The sequence below is a fragment of the Hyaena hyaena genome, unplaced genomic scaffold (genome assembly GCF_003009895.1).
Source record: "Hyaena hyaena isolate Hyena2069 unplaced genomic scaffold, ASM300989v1 scaffold_1198, whole genome shotgun sequence".
Taxonomy (NCBI): domain Eukaryota; kingdom Metazoa; phylum Chordata; class Mammalia; order Carnivora; family Hyaenidae; genus Hyaena; species Hyaena hyaena.
The window spans coordinates 481,138-495,335 of NW_024081837.1; the positions used below are offsets into that span (position 1 = coordinate 481,138).

At 34.4% G+C, this 14,198-nt stretch overlaps 1 pseudogene; it reads right to left on the reverse strand.

Moving 5' to 3' along the window:
- Nucleotides 1–8,503: 8,503 nt before the first annotated feature.
- On the reverse strand, nucleotides 8,504–10,316 carry LOC120224599 (annotated as a pseudogene).
- Nucleotides 10,317–14,198: the final 3,882 nt, after the last annotated feature.

A 14,198-nucleotide genomic window follows, 5' to 3' on the forward strand; every position in this document is an offset into this window, starting at 1 on the left:
GAAAATGGGCCCTACTTCAATATAGAAAACTTTGAGTGGAAGAAGGATTATAATTTATTAGAAAACATTGAGTGGAAGAAGGATTATAATTTATTAGAAATGTTATAGATGGAATATTGCTATTTATATATCTGTTTAACAGGTTCTTTCCTACTGAAAGGATTCTACCAGTCTTTATTTCTGGAAAAAATAAGAAATATTACTTTTAAAAAATCGATGTTGTTTCCTCTCAGTTTCATTATCTAACAATTGAGCAGTCTGACTTTTTTCTTGAGACTGCTTAGCCAGAGTTTAAAAACCAATAAAATAAAATCTTTGTCTTCTTATTCCAAAGAATGGTCTAAAATAAACTACACTTTTTGAATGTGTTTCAAAGTAATACTTCCTTCTTGGGTGCAGCCAGTACATGCAATTCATGCTCTTATTGATTTACTTCACCATCTGGGCACAGCTGTCTTTAGAGAATCACACAATATAAGATTACTGTTTGTAAGAACACTTATTTTCTTAGCTGTGGAGACTATACTAAATGGTTTTAAACTTATAGCTGAGTAAAATATTTAGATCTTCTTTAAGAAAAAATGTCTACATAGGATGAAGTCCTTGTAAATATCCAATATTAATTTGAAACTTCCTACTACTTCACTTACTACTACTACTACTACTACATTACTGGGTTTGAAGACATTGACAGTGATCAGTTGGTAGTTAATACCAAGTAAGTATTGGTATAATGCATCTGAACTGCAACCAAGGGAGCTATTACATGAGAATGGCTTCTATGACTATTCTAAAGATATGCTACACATTTCCCCCAACTTTATTAAGGTAAACTGAAAAAATAAAAATTGTATGCATTTAAGGTGTACAAGTAGACAATTTGATGTTTTTATATACATATACATTGTAAGATAACCACCACATTCAACCTAATTAACATATCCATCACCAAAGCCAAGAATAAGCCCTGCATTTTCTTCAATTTTGCTTACCTAATTATTGGTTTCATTCACCATATTAGTGACTTACAGAAATGTAGCGGTCTTGAGAGTAATATACCAGCTATAAATTGAGGCATTCTACTTGCTTAAGACAACAAATAATTTAACAATGTTTTGCTAACCTAAAATTTGTTTTGTTGAAAAGTTAAAAGATCAAGTAATATGTGTGCAGTTAAATCATGATTGACTTTAAATCCCAAACACAAAAAGCTCTAAAGTATGAATATAAGTTTAGGAGTTGTCATTTTGGTACAATAACCAAATTTTGGATTTACTTTTAACATGGGGATGGGGGGATATTTCCAAAATTAACACATCTTTAGCTGTGGTTTGTAGGTAATTTTGTCTGCGTGTAAATCAAGATGCTTTTCTAAAACAGAATTATACATATAACAATAACCGAGGAAAGTAAAATATAGATATAAAATACTGTAAACTCTTACCCATAACCAGAGAAAAATGATGGGCTTTTTATGTATAAAAAAAGTAAGCAAAAAATCATGTATATTGGTTTTTACTTCTCAAATAACATTTCTTAAACCCACGGTACGCTTGTGGGCAACAGATTCATCCCTGAAATAGAGAAGGGAAATTCACTAGATGAAGATAAGTGGAAAGAAATTTACCTTCAGAAAAGTCACATTTCTTTCTTCTTTTCTATGAATATTGAACTATTTTTATACTTACACTACTTGTGGGATCATAAATTTACTACATCTCCATTCTAGTGATCAGAAGATATTTGTAATGTATTTTAAATAGACAAATTACCATTTTAACTAAGCAGCCAGTCTCAAACTCATTTCACTAGTGAATTTGCCCTCCTCTAGAGATTGATAATTCAAGCTATAAGATTAAAACTGAGTTTCTGAAACTGTAAAGCCAGCAACTACATGTTAAGACACTATAACGCGTTTAATACAATAAAAATTACAATTACATCATGTCCATAAATATAATATGACACATTAATGAGATAATATAGTAGTTAGTTATATATTTATAAAAAGAATAAAACATTTAAAGATATTTTATTTTTTTATAAATAGGATATTAGGCAAAGAAATATGAAACCTTAAAGAAATTATTTAGTAGAAATATGTCATAGTAAAATATTTGTTTACCTCTTTATACTCCTTCAGAAAAATTTACAATTCTCAAAATTTAATACAACGAAATGCACTAATAAAGTAGTGTCATTGTGAATATCTCTTATTGCAGATAATATAATTTTTACTCAATTTTAGTAGCATATATATAAGAGATTTTAAAGTCATAATCAGTGTTTAAAAGATGATAAACATAGAACTTTGTTTTTCTTCTTTAAAAGTGCTCATTTTATTTTACTAATTCAGAGTGGATTGCAATTATTTATGGGTGCATATATGGAGAAATATCCCTACCATTCATTTTTTGGTTCGCTATTATTATAAACTCCCTGGCAGCTAAATTGTCATTTATAACTTACATATCAGTAACTAAGCAACACACAGCTGCCTCAAATTCTTTTTGGAATGAGGCAGGTATAATAAACAAGGAGAAAAAATAAGTGAGAACAATTCAAAGTTTCTGCCATATAGGATTTTGACTTATCTGTGCAACCTACATAAGTAATTCCTGGGTACTTTAAATACTTAAGAGGTAAAGGGTGATAAACAAAGTTAAAATAAGTACTACCTGAATCTGCAGTCACGCTCTGGTTATATCAGCAAAACTGGTACACACAGAACCTGTACAAGAATAGCCTGTCTAGTTAGGTTTTCATTTCTGTGAGAAAAGAATATTCACTCCTGAATTGTTTGAAGGTACTCAACTGTGGTGTTTGAAATATAATTTATGTGTTTGGTGAGTCCCACAGTGAGAGTCCACATATGTTTCCTTGCTTCTCAGCCTTTGGAGACCCCACCTTAACTCTAAAGCTGATCTTGCAAGGAGGTTAACTGAGACAGCTCATGATGCCAGGTTAGATATTAAGATTGGACAGATCTGCGGAGTGCTTAGATTACTTAAGATTTAGTAGTGAGGCTTTCAAAGAATTATATCTTTGTGCCTGCCTCTACCAATGTACATAGACTGCCCCTTTCTTGACTGCCTGACAAAATGAAGACCATCAACTTTCCAGCCCACTGAGTATGGAGGTTCCTTGTGTCCAATGTATTTTCCCAGTAAAATAAAGAGGACTCAGAAAGTCAGGTTGTTGAGGACATAATAAAGATGAACCGTATTCCTCCAGGGTACATTCACCTATTTGACTGACTCCATAACTACACTCCATGAATTCCCGACCATCTCTTCATAGCTGTCATATATCCTGTGCAAAAGGAGGCTTCTATTTTTATGGTATGCTTACTACATATTGTTTTTCATTTTTGGCTTCCGGCTCTGTTCAGTGTTGTCAAGGGGGAAGAAAGGTAACATGTCCTACCCTGTCTGTGCCACTCTTTTGTAAGTGACCCACTGCAAACCATCCATCACTGATTTTCAGTCTGAGTTGATTTTAAATTCTGCTTTATTTCTTTTAACACTTAGTGGACTTATTGAATCATTTCTATTGTTTCTTAAAACTGTTTACATAAAATATAAATTTTTAGAATCAATTTTACTGTGGTAGACACTTTACATTAGATCTATCCTCTTAGCAAAATTTTAGGTGTACATTAGGGGTACAATATTGCACAGCAGATCTCTAAAACTTATTTATCTTGTTTAACTGAAACTTTATGCCTATGAATTAATAACTCCACATTTCTCCCTCTCTCAGTCTCTGGCAACAACCATTACACCCTTGGATACTACCAATTTCACTACTTTAGATATCTTATCTAAGTGGGTTTATACAATATTTCTCTTTTTTTAAGTTTATTTATTTATTTTAGGAGACAGAGAAGAGAGAATCCCAAGCAGTCTCCACACTGTCAGCATGGAGCCTAATGTGGGGGAGAAATGAACGAACCAGGAGATCATGACCTGAACCAAAGTCAAGAGTTCGGTGCTTAACCGACTGAGCCACCCAGGCACCCCATGTATTTCTCTTTTTGTGACTGATTTATTTGTGATCTTCTGACTATACTCCATTTTCCCTCTGTTCATTTGTTTGAGATGGTTGAATCTTGTTTTTTTTAATTTCATATTTATTTATATCTACTATTTATAATTTATACAGAGAATGTTTAGTAATAGATTCAAAAATTTGCCATACATATTTAACTTAGCAAAATTGAAATTTAAATCTCTCTCCTCAGTACTAAAAATGTTGGAATAGTTTAATTATGATTATCTTCATCCAAATACCTTAATATTTGCCGTCAACATTTGTGTTATTTTATCCTCATAGAATATTTTTTTAAGATTTTATTTATTTCTGAGAGAGAGACAGAGAGAGAGAGACAGCATGAGAGAGAGAGAGAGACAGCATGAGCAGGGGAGGGTCAGAGAGAGAGAGAGACACAGAATCTGAAACAGGCTCCAGGCTCTGAGCTGTCAGCACAGAGCCCGATGTGGGGCTCAAACCCACTAACCGTGAGATCATGACCTGAGCCGAAGTCAGACGCATAACCGACTGAGCCACCCAGGCGCCCCTATCCTCATAGAATATTGAGTGTTCTTAATATTGTTATTATTATTCTGTTACAGCCACTAGACTTTATTCAGATGATTTACAAAAGTTTCTAAAGAATTTATATATAGCTTTTTCTTTTTTATTAAGTGTCTTCTCTTTGAGATTTCTCCTCTAGATATTCCGTTATTATTTTTTCTCGCAGTAAACTCTGTATATCATGACATATTGCTATGTATATCCTGAAATATAATACTATTTAAGCATATATTATATACAGTTATAATAGAAACAGAATGCATATTCAGATGCAATAATTAAGAACAGACTATGTGCCAAAGTGTGATCAGGTAATGAAAATCAACTAGGTATAATAAAGCATTCTGAGGCTAGAAACAGCAGGGAGAAATTTGTACCTTGAGGCCTGAAGAGCTGATGAGGCAGGAAACTACACCCAGGAAGAACTATAACTGTAGGAAAGGGCAATGCAAATGATTTGAGGACTTTCAAAGAAGACACTCCATCACCTATGACCCTGTAGAGAAAAAACCTAAGGAGTAATTATCTTAACTTCTATACCTCCATCCTCTGATCTCAGCTGATGACCCCCCCGGGTGGCTGAAACAGTAGCCGTATATTCCAAGAAAGCTAATGAATACTTACCACAAAGTTCCAGAAATCCCCACGAAGTGTGAGTGAATCCAGAGAGTTCAAAGGAGAACATCCAACATGATATTCCAGATTAATACTTTCTCTCAACATTATGATGACAGTATTCCCCTGTTTGGGTCATCTATTTTTGTTGCAATTTTAATTTTCAATCCTTGCACACAATCTCTCTCTTCTGTGGCTGTGTTAAATATTTGTTTTTGTCTGTGGTGATTTATAATTTCGCACGGTATGTTTGGGCTCAAATTCCATTTTATAAATTTTGTTTCAGATATAGCATAAAACCCAAATATTATCTTTTTAAATATTAGTCTATTTCCATTCCTTTAACTCACGGCATCTGAGATGCTGATAATATACATTAAATTTTAATTTATCCTTCATATGTCTTAATATTATTTTCATATTTTGAATCTGTATGCCTTTGACATAGAAATTGTTTTAGTCCATTTTAATATGCTGTTTAACCAATATGTATGTAACCAAAGTTACATAGTTTACATATAGAAAATCCATTTTAAGAGAGCTAATTCCTAATAATCTTATGAAGGAATATTTTTATTGTTTCTTCTATTTCTTCAAAATTTCATGCATAAGCCCTTTATAGCATAACTTTAATTCATTCAGACTTTGATATTTTAAATGTATTATTTCCATCTCTAGCCAAATTTCACTTGTAGTGGATTGCCTTATCCATTCCAGGTGATCTTTGAAAATCCACACTTTGATTTGAATATTTCTAACTCCTACAAGCCTCTAGTAGGGAAACATTCCTTCAGTAAAGATTTCCTTTCATCTCTGGATGTAGTCAGTCAAACACTAGCTAGAGGACACTGCCTTCAGTTTTCAATATCTCATTTCAAAAAAGAAGTCTGCCTCATTCCTCCAACTCATAGCTGATCGAATGATCAGGCTCCCGGTTGTAGGGTGAGATAGGGATCCATCCTTTGGGCAGAGCTCATTGACATATAGGCTCTATTTCTACTGTTCTAGCCTCAATTCAAATTAACTTTAGGATAGAGAGGTAGACTGAGCAGTCTTTTCATACCTCTTCTTATCTTTTCTTTTAAATCTACTAATCTCAAGTTCTGTCTTTCCTTTCTTCTGTAAAGTATGGGTAGCTCAGACCAAATATTTAGCCATATTGACAGATGTAGTTCTACTCCTAAACCAATTTTAGTGAAATAGTATAATGCAAATAAAAAGTTTTCTGTCATTAAGGTTGATTTTCTTTCTCTTGAACATATAATTGAGCTCATGTTTCTTGCAACTGTTGCCACTAACAGAGCTTGCTTTGCATCCCACTCTGTAGCTGAAATTCTTCAAGGCTTGTTCCTAAGAAAATTTCTTTTCTAATTCTCTACTCTTTCTTAAATGATTTTATTCATGTTGAAAGCTAAATAATACCATAAACAGATAAATGAAAATGAAAAGTGTAGTTAGTGCCCACCTAGATGTCTACATCAATTGTTAGATATCTATGATAACTACCTTAAAAATTCTCAAAACCTAAATAGAAAACATACAAAACTTCTCCCAACTTACTCCATTACATTTTAACCTGTGTGAATAAGTATTACAGCATGCATCAGTTTACTTAAGCATACATCAAGATTTATGTGGTACATTAATTTCATTCCCTTCTTCCTTTCCTCTATCTCTCTTGTGTTCTGTTTTTGCCTTTCTATCTTGACCACCTCCTTTTTTCCCCTAAGCATTTTTGAGAACAAATTATGCATTGGATACAATTTTATGCACTGGAGTTTTATCGGACCACGTGACTTGGTTTCTTTACTCATGGAGTTCAAATTCAAGCTGTGGGAATTCTTTGGGGTGCCTGGGTGACTCAGTTGAGTGTCTGACTCTTGATTTTGGCTCAGGTCATGATCTCAGAATCGTGGGATTGTGCCCTACATCTGGCTCTGTGTTGAACCCTGGAGCCTGCTTGGGATTTTCTCTCTAACGTTGCCCTGTCCCATATTTGTGCTCTCTTTTTCTTAAAAAAAAAAAAAAAAAAAATATGGGAAGTCTTTACTCTTTATTTCTGCTTTACTGTTGAGTGTAATTTTGCTGGAGAAAGAATTCTAAAGTTTTTTCATTGTTATTCTTTTGTTTTTTTCTTCTAACACACTTTTTTGGTTTGTATATTTGTTTTGAGAGAATGTGTGTGCAAGCAGGAGAGGGACAGAGAGAAAGGGAAAGAAAGAATTCCAAGCAGGCTCTACACTGTCAGCACAGAGCCCCATGCAGGACTTGAACTCATGAACCATGAGGTCATGGCTTGAGCCAAGATCAAGAGTTAGACACTTAACCCATTGAGCCATGCAGGTGCCCCTCTCCTAACACTTTAAATATTTCACTCTGTTATCTTTTTATTTACATGATCTCTTTATTTACATAAGTCCACTGTACTCCTTATTCTTGATTCTCTATAGATTAGAACACCCCACCCACAAACCTATATTTCTATATGTTTGGATTGATGGATTGATGCTACTCTAAAATTTTGAGTCCTAGGCATTTGACATAATTTACTCTTATGAGTTTATATTAGATGTTGGATTTCCACCTTCAAATTTGTGAATTGAAAACAACTGAAATCTTTGAGAGATCTTTAGCTATAAACAAATGCAGTTAATGAATTCAGTTTTACTATTTATATATAAATAAAGTGATTTATAAGGGCACCTGGGTGACTCAGTTGGTTAAATGTCCGATTTCAGCTCAGGCCATGATCTCATGGTTTGTGAGTTCCAGCCCTGTATTGGGCTCTGTGCTGACAGCTCCGAGCCTGGAGCCTGTCTCAGATTCTGTGTCTCCTTCTCTTTCTACCCTTCCCTGCTCACACTCTGTCTATGTCTTTAAAAAATGAATAAACTTTTAAAACATTTTAAAGTGGTTTTTATTACATATATATTTATAATGACAATCTACTAAAACACTTTTGGCAAAATAACTATTTGAAGGAATCTTACATATTTACATGTATACAATTTTTTTTCATAAATGCAGCACATAAGCTTTAACAAAAGTAACAGGCAAATCAAACAGGTACTTACCTTAAAAGAAAAACCGACTAGAAGAAATTTCATCTTAAACCCTGTATGGTAACCTTGCAGCTGAATTTAACTGAGCTCTGTTGCTGTGAAGACTATAGGTCATGCTCAGGTATGGGTGAATTATTTGTACATTTTTCAAGTATTCAGTGAATGCTACCTTAAATACATATATATATTAAATTTGAAAAAAAAATTTATCATTGATCTCCAGATATGCTTCATTTTTGTTCATCTTTTGAAAGAGGTCATCTAAGAGAAGAATTTGTGGTTCTTTTTCATGAATCACATAATAAGCCCAAGACTCTGTTGGAGTCTGTTGAACCAAGTCTTCTCCACTCCTCTTCAGACATCAGATGGGTTTTCCGTATTTGTTTGGAAAGTTCTCAGTAACATGGGATGGCGGTTCTCACAGCATGCCTTGAAGTACTTGACCTAATAGTAGATCTGCTGTGGGCCATCTTATGTGAGGCCAGAGTGAAGGGGAGTAAAGAGCAGGTGCAGCAGGCCACACATCCACATCAGGCCTGGGCAATGATCCCACTGCCTACACGAAACAGATCTGACATCTTGTCAGTTGTATTGTTTTGTTTTAATAGTGTATATTCTGTTTACTTGGAGATTTGCATATGTTATATTTGAGAACATTGTGAATATATAGGTTAATGGAAGAGTCATTATGTGATCAATTATAGCTCTCATACTTTAAATTCTTTTTATTGAAAAGATAACTATTAGAGATCAGGGTGCCTAAATAATGGATTTTCAGAAATTTCCAGTATACATAGGATAGGAAGTGATATGTAAATATAATCAGAAGTTAAACACATATCTTTAAAATGAAACTTATTGTTGTAATAAGACCAGAGTTTGACTTAAAAAGTAAGTAATTTGTTTTAATGTGCAATAGTCATGACATTTTTCAACAACATAATAAAAACATCTTGTCAAGCGATTATTTGTTCATTATATATATTGCAGCATAAACTATTGTGTCTGCATGATATGTACACTCATAAGGTGTTTCAGCATGTATCTTAAGTTTATAAAATAATTACATAGAAGGCTTTAAGATAAAAATTATCTTTGTTTCTAAATTTGTTCCAACCCCACAGAAATTGTGGGAGACATTGCTTAGACAAACAACTAAATACTACTTGAGACAAGAAACCACAAAACTCCTAGGAAAAAACAACTAAGCCTTATTTCAGATACTTGTATAAATTTAATAAGTTAGCATTAGTTTACTTATTATGAAACCAATTTTTTAACAGAAAAAAGTTTCCTAATATTTGAAGTATTACAAATAAAGTAGTAGAACAAAAATCATTTGATAGATAAGATTTGTCTTTTGCCTGAAGAAACACCTGAGTTTATTCACTTATCTCCATATTGATTTAATTAATGAAGGATGTATCAAGCATAACTCCAGACCAGACATCGTATTACAGGCAGAGGTTAAAACTAAATTAAAACAAAACAAAACAAAACAAAAAACTAGACTCTAGTTGCTCACTGATTGTTAGCCATGGGTAGTTATTTAATTTTTTTATGTTTATTAATTTTTGAGAGAGAGAGAGACAGAGTGTGATCAGGGTGGTGGTGGGAGGGTGGTAGCAGACAGAGAGGGAGACACAGAATCCGAATCAGGCTCCAGGATCTGAGCTGTCAGCACAGAGCCTAACGTGGGGCTCAAACTCACGGACTGTGAGGTCATGACCTGAGCCAAAGTCGGATGCCTAACTGACTGAGCCAGTGAGGCACCCCAGCATGGGTAGACATTTAAATGAAGAGGATAATGTACCATCATTGAAGACTTGAGAAAAATACATATACAGAAAATGTACATGTAGCCTGAGTGGTTACCTCTTGAAATTTCACTACTGCTTGTTTTCCATCATATGTTACTGAATTTCATTCCTGATGAGCTGAATCCATTAGTTCTATTCCCTACTTGCCCAAGAATGGTGGCAGTCCTGCCACGACCACTAAGACTTGCCTGTCAGTAACCTCGCTTGGTGACCTGTGGGCCATCATGTGCCTTTCTGCCTAGATGGTGGTGCTCTCAAAATCCTGCCAAATAAGAGGGAGTAGAGAACAATAAAAAAGAGTACAATGGTTCTGTGTCAAAACCTGGATATTTCTCTCTCATCTGTACAGATACCTTGAGATGAAAACATAAGAGCAAGGACAACTCCAAAAATAGCCTCTTGCTCTGAAATTAGAAGAGTTAATATAATTAAATCAATTATAGCTCCTCCCTACTTGCACATTATTTATCTTGATTATACCTGATACATTAAAAATTTGGTTCTTATATATAATTACGTATTTTATGTAAAATTTTAGGAGCAACTTCTAATTTAAAGGTCCTAATTTAGGACCCTTCTAATTTAAAAAGAAAAAGTTTTGTATTTAATTTAATTTTACATTGAAATATACAGTAAACTTTTGTTACAGTTTATCTCTCCTTCCTAATTCATACAGAATATCTATGAGCCTGATGTGAGGCTTGAACCCATGAACTGTGAGATCATGACCTGATCTGAAACAGATTCAGACGCTTAACTGGCTGAGCCACCCAGGCGCCCCTCATACAGAATATCTAAATAGTGAATTAAAATTTGTGAGAATTATGGGGTGCTTGGGTGGCTCATGCAGTTAAGCATGATTTCAGCTCAGGTCATGATCTCGAGGTTTGTGAGTTAGAGCTCCATGCCCACCTCTGCACTGACAGTGCGGTGCCTGCCTGAGATTCTCTCTCTTTCCCTCTCTTTGTCCCTCTCCTGCTCTTGCTCTCTCTCTCTAATAAATAAATAAATTTAAAAATATTGTAAGAATTCTGTAAATTCCAAATGATGCACTTATGGTGATTTGACCAATATTTAAATAAGGGTACTGCATAGTAGCCTATTTTTAATGCAATAAGGAAGAATTGGACACATTGCTCAATTTTGGGTTTCTCAGTCAACTTCAGTATATACTCTCAAACAAGCTAAATCTAATATACTCAATAATTATCAAAAGGAAAACTAGTTCTATTAACTTCCTTTTTTTCCCTACATACTGTCATTTAATAATATATCTATAAAAACTAGTTACATATATCTATCTGGTTCTAAATATAAACTCCTATCTTCAATATTTAGATTTAACTTCAGGAGTATTATACACTTGGAAACGATAACAATAAACACTAAATAAATATAATTTTAGATGATAAATTATAAATTGCCTTAGTCCTCATTTATTATGGTCTTTTAAAGAAGCAAAGTGTCATAAATAAAGAACTGTAATTTGTATCATGATTTGACTGGATCAATTTCAAATAACACAAAACATTTTCTGAAACATATTCTAAGAAAAAAAAAAATGAAGGAAATGTTCCAGAATAAGGGCACTTGTCCGGGGATATTAACACTGGCTGTATTGTTTCTGCTTAAACTAAAATGGAGACACAAACTCTGAGTGACCCTGAGATGGCCAGGCCTTGCCTAGATATTAACTCTCTTGACCGATGGACAATTGCCTACAGTTCTATGAACTTTTCCCTTTCTTGAATAAATATCTAAGAATATATATTGAGTCACAAGTTATGTGTATGTTTAACTTATTAAAGAGTGCTAAATTGTTTTCCAAAGTGCCTATATTTTACATTTCCAGAAAGTCTTTGTGACTATTATTTCACGAGCATTTAGTATTTTCATTTTAGAATTCTTTTTTTTCCCTTAAGTTCATTTAGTTATTTTGAGAGAGAACACAGGTGAGCGGGGGAGGGACAGAAAGAGGGAGAGAGAGAATTCCAAGCAGGCAATGTGCTGTCAGCATGGAGCCCAATGAAGGGCTTGAACTCAGGAACCGTGAGATCATAACCTCAGCTGAAATTAAGAGTTGAGTATCTAACCACATAAGCTACTGACGTGCCCCTTATTGTAGCCATTCTAATGAATATGTAGTAGTTTTGCACTGTGGCTTTAAAATGCATGTTCTTTGGGCCCCTGGGTGGCTCAGTCAGTTAAGGCTCTGACTTCAGCTCATGTCATGATCTCACAGTTTAAGGATTCGAGCCCCGAGTCGAGAGCTGAGCTGACAGTTGAGAGCCTGGAGCCTGCTTTGGATTCTGTGTCTCCCTCTCTTTCTGCTCCTTCTGGGCTCATACTCTGTCTCTGTCTCTCTCTCTCTCTCAAAATTAAATAAACATAAAATATTTAAATGCATGCTCTTAATGACAAATGATATTGAATATATTTCTCTATAACTAGTGACTTTTCATCTATTTACTTAATTGGTTGCTGGTATATTTTGCCCTTTTTTAATGAGGTGGATTGTCTTGTTAAGTTGCAAATATTCTTTGTCTTTTTTTGAGATGAAGGTTTTGTAAAATGTACATATTGTAGTTATTTTCTCCCAATATTTACTTGCCTTTCATTTTATAAATGGTGGTTTTTGAAAAACAGGATTTTTTTAGCTACCTTGAAATCAATTTAAATAATTTTGTTAATAGTTTGCCTAAAAACTGCCATAAGAATTCTTTCCCTACCCTAAGACAATGAAGATTTTCTCCAACATTTTCTTTCTGAAATGTTATAACGTTAGCATTTACAGTGAGACTATGGTCTGTCTTAGCATCTGACGCCAAAATGTGAGATCCACAGGAAAGCAAGAAAAAGTTGGCCCGCATAAGCATGAGCTAAAATTTGCGAGTGTAGACTGATTGTGTCAGTGTGTATTGCCTTTTATCTACTGAGCATGTACATCCTGCAGAATGCAGTGCACTTTCATTATGGGGATACACACACATCTGTGCCAAGATATGGGCAAATTGGAGAAAGATCCTAAGGAGAATAGGCAATTGCATGCCTATCCACTGTTTCAAGGTGAGTGAGAAGGCAAATGGTAACAATTGTGTGTGGTACAAAAATTGTTGCTGTTTAACTTCCACGACCCAAATCTCTCTCTCTCTCTCTCTCTCTCTGTCTCACTCTCTCTCTCTCTCACCTACACACACACACACACACACACACACACAAATGCTGTATTGTAGCTGACTCTAACCAGAAACATTCTTGGAAGAGAATTATGGGAAACCTAGTCCAGCCTAGCACGCAGACATATTGCAAAGCACTGTATTCTACCCCTTGCCATATTGGCATTGCCACCCATATGCATCTACTCATAAGTCTAGAAGACGAGACTTAATATCCAATAATGACAATAATTGTGTCATGCTTTCTCCTAGCATAATACACAAATCCCATGAATAACCAACAATTACACACTATCCATTCTTCCCAAAAGAGGATACAAACCCTTTTAATCTTTGGGTGATGGTCATTGTTACTGGATAATTCACTTTGACTTCCTGGTACGGTTCATAAATATCATTTTAGAAAGTTAACTAGTAAACAAACATATTATGGTATGATAAAATGATGCAGAAGAACACATACAGACATTTAAAACAAAATAAAAAAGTTACAACTGTTATAGTCCTAGTTTCTGGAACTGGTTACATAGTTCAAATTGATGACCAATATCTATTCATTTCCTAGTTCTCATATACCTCGTGAATGCCTCAGTTCATTGTTTCATTGCCTAGCAGGGTTACTGAAATATTCATTCCTAAAGATTCTGGGCCATTATTACTAGTCTTGCCTTGGTTGTTGGGTTGTTGTACTTTTTTAATGACTTTAATCACAAGCTATGAGAGAACCAAGAGATGCTCTGGGGGAGGTCCTTTTACATTTAATAGGCTAACTCCATTTTTGATGGAGCTTCACCATTAATAGATTTTAGATTCTTGCATGTTTCACTTCTGGGCAACCAAGGAATTTAACAACCCAACACATGTCCTTTGATTTTGCATATGTAAGGGAATTTCAACTAGTTGCAGCCTCTTGATTGTTTGCGGGAGCT